This window comes from Gavialis gangeticus, unplaced genomic scaffold (genome assembly GCF_001723915.1).
Source record: "Gavialis gangeticus isolate Ggan-Ray unplaced genomic scaffold, GavGan_comp1, whole genome shotgun sequence".
NCBI classification, from domain to species: Eukaryota; Metazoa; Chordata; order Crocodylia; family Gavialidae; genus Gavialis; species Gavialis gangeticus.
This window is the reverse complement of record NW_017729024.1, coordinates 68,942,231-68,945,650: the sequence shown is the minus strand read 5'-3', so window position 1 is coordinate 68,945,650 and position 3,420 is coordinate 68,942,231. Positions and strand designations below refer to the sequence as shown.

At 53.0% G+C, this 3,420-nt stretch overlaps 1 protein-coding gene across 2 annotated transcripts in view; it reads left to right on the top strand.

Annotated features, from left to right (window-relative positions):
* The first annotated feature begins 1,270 nt into the window (after positions 1 to 1,270).
* NUDT12 (nudix hydrolase 12) overlaps positions 1,271 to 3,420 on the top strand; it is a 33,377-nt gene continuing 31,227 nt past the window's right edge. The window contains exon 1 of one of the 2 annotated variants that reach the window (XM_019517238.1): positions 1,271 to 1,349. The gene's annotated coding sequence lies outside the window, so the exon portion shown is untranslated. Of the gene's footprint in view, positions 1,350 to 1,421; positions 1,970 to 3,420 lie in introns of those variants that run through there. The other variant, XM_019517237.1, reaches the window with a different exon arrangement.

Genomic DNA, 3,420 nt, shown 5'->3' with positions numbered 1-3,420 from the left:
AGCCTCCAGGGGATAAAATCAGCAATTTATGCAACAAGCCCAGGGAACATTCAACCGCCAACTGCTTACAAATTGGATAGCTCTGACCTGTGTGAGTGGGGATAATCTCACAAAAGCAGAATAATGAAGCATTCAGAAAGAAAGAAGATTGACATCTACGAGCGCTCTGGCCATACCACCCCTGCTTTTAGAGTGTGGAGCAGCACTGTGACCTTGTGGGAAAGCATCTTCCTCTCTTTGCCTTCCCATTACCAAACTAAGATGCTGGGATCTATCTACCAGTTAGGGGCTGCTGGATCCCATCAGAAGGAGGCTGCACGAACAAAACACCGGAACTGAAGAGGGGGCCAGTGCTTGTCATTAACTGCTTCATCTTTCACGGAGAAGTACATGCTTCTTTTCTGCAGACAAGGCCCAGCTTAGGTCCTAGGGGTAAAATCTTAGCCTCACTGAAGTCAATGGCAAAACTCCCACCAATTTCAGCCAAGCCAGGATTTCACCCTGGATTCCTAACCTTGGAGTAGAAGTATTCAACCCTGGGCCTGCGGGCCAGGTCCAGCCTACGGAGCCATGTTATCCAACCCACAGGGCTCCCCCTGACTTCTGAAAATATGGTGGCAGGAAGAGCTGTGGTGGCCAATAGTGACTCTCCTGCCATCAAATTTCTGAACCCAGGGAGAGCCTGAAGGGCTGAATAGCATAGCCCTGTGCACGAGACTGAGGGCCTGGGGCCAAATGAGGTGGCGTGAGGCTAAGCGAGGCCATGCAGGGCAGCATGGCATCAGCTAAGTGAGGCCGGCTGGGCAGCCTGGGGCTAATCGGGGCGGCACAGAGAGCGTGGACTGGCACAGGGCGAATCAGGGCGGTGCGGAGGGGCACGGGGCAGAGCACAATGACCCACAGCAGCGCAGAGCAACGCAGCACAGAGCCAAGCAGGACCACACCCGGCCCACTGACTGGCCCTGCACTGCCTGTCCAGCCAGCAGGGCCAGACGACTGCGCAGCCCCACTTCAGCGCCTCCAAGCCTCTCGCCCTTGTACAGCGAAGGGCTTCCTTTTTATTCATAATGCTGGTTCCCCCCGGTAGAGTCTGAAGGAAATAAAGGCAAGCAGGGGGGCAAAGAGAGAGAGAGAGAGAAAGAAGACCACCCACCCCGGGCCCGGCCGGCGCTGGGGAACGGATCGGGCTGGTCGACTGCAGGGACGCGAACTACAGCTCCCAGCATGCAGGGCGGAGGAGCGAACGGCACCGGAAGTGCCAGGGCGACCGCTGCTCCTGACCGGAAGTGGGGGTCATTCGTCGTTCCTCCTCCTGGCCCGCAGGCGGGAGGCGTGCGGGGCGTGTCACGGTAACGGGCGCGCTCGGGCTCCCTCCCTGCAGGGGTCGCGCGGGGGCGGGCACCTCTTGCCTCCGCGATTGCGGGGACAGCGCATGCGCCGCTCAGGGCCTCTCCTCTCGCCCCCAGGCAGCAGGGTTTGAGAGCACTTGTTTTAAGCCTTTGCCCCTCCGACCTTCGCTCATGTCCCTGCTGTGTCTTTTCTTTGCCCCAAGCCATCACTGATGCGCCCCCAGTGGCTCCCTGGTGGAGGGTTGTAGCTGTACCTGGCGCACAGGCCCCTTGGCCACTCGCGTCTCCGGGCATTTTCACAGGGCTGTGTCTGCCGCCTCCTTGGACTCACTGCGGCGGGCGCTGTCCGGTGGCTCTGCTCAGCATTCCCCCTCGGGGCATCTGTTTAAATCTGATACCTTGCTCCTGTCCCTGCTTTATCTTTTATTTTTCCCATTATTTCAGTTGATATACACCCAGAAGCCCCCTCTAATAAAGGCGAGTAACCGTTGCTCTGTGGGCATAAGCCCACCTTGCCCCTTATGCTGCAAATAGGCCTGACCCTTATCTCGGTGGCTTCCCGCCTTGGAGCACTTGTCGGCCTCTAACCCTCACATCATTTCAGCTGTCCCAAGGAATCAGTCGGTACGTACCCGATAGCTCCGTCAAACAACAGCGGGTGGGGAGAGTAACTGTTTGTCAGCTGGCACATGCCCATGTTTCCTCTTTGCACCAAATAGGTTTAGCCCAGTCTGCTTCACGTATAGGGCTGTCCCTCTTTTTTTTCCTGTGTGACACCACTGCCAAGATACAATGACCGGGAACCCACCTTCTGCAAAACCTTGGGCCCCCCAGGTTTATGTCACACCATTACTGTTTAGAGTTGGTATCTGAGAGGATGAGCCGAACAGCCCCTTGTATCCTTTGCAGAAGCCATACAGCCCCATTCAACTCTACAAGAGATGTTACACAGCTCTCATCTGAATTACTTCCTTCTTAGGAGAGAGGCAAGGATTTGTTAAGGTGATGACTTTCATTGGACCAACCAGGTAGTGGGGATAGGGTTAGACAGACTTACAATTGTGCAAGATTAGCAATGATGCTCTTGCATTTTGGAGCCAGTGAACTGCATCATGGTTGGGCCGGCATCCACTAACCTGTTGGTGTCCTGCTGAAGCTCTAAACCAGCTATTCTTAACTAGTATGCCAAGGTGTGGTGGGATGCCGCAACATTAGCACTGTTAGGTGCAAACACGTACACATGCATGGGCAACTGGTGCCACTATAGTCGGGGGGGGGGGGCACATGCCCCCCCCCCCCCCAGTGACCAGTCAGTGACGGGGGGGAAAGTCCCCCCACTGTCAATCTTGCTGACCAGGGGATAGGAGATCCTGAGATGGCTGATCACTGTGGCTGTGGCCACTTCCAGGAGCACTGTTTCTCAACTGGCAATCGCAGAGGGGACACCAGTGCTCCCTAAGTGGTGAGCACGGCCGGTCAGGGGGTGTATGTGCACCCCCATGCACCCCTTACATGTCACCACTGTAGACATGATTTACAGGATAAACCCTGAGATTATAAATGGGAATCCAGTATGTCAAAAACATTCTGACCTGTGGTCTTCCTGAGTTTTTTATAACAGAAGAATTGCTATATAGTCAAAAAAAAAAGTGAAAACTAAGAGCTGGCATTTTCCAAGGGCTGCCTGCAGTCTGAAAAGGTTAAAAACCACTTAACAAAGGGAAGTACCTGTGAGTAAAATGGCTAGACTTCCATGGACATTTATTTGGGTTGCAGTAGCACCACTGATACAAGATTGATGTCTGTCTTTGTGTATATTTGGAGGGATTGGATATGTTTTTGAATGTTAAATCTGTTCTTTTATGGGTTAGATTCATTTTAAAAAATTAAAAATAATGGCTCCATCCCCATGACCTTTCTTGACTAGTTCTCAGGTAATCAAGAATCATTTGAAGGTGCCGTCTGAATATCTGGGCATGTTTTCAGTCCACACTTTTTCTCTAAAATCAGCCTTCCAAAAATGGGGCTAATGTTTTATCAGGGAAGCTGATTTTTTCTTGCTGGAAAAAAT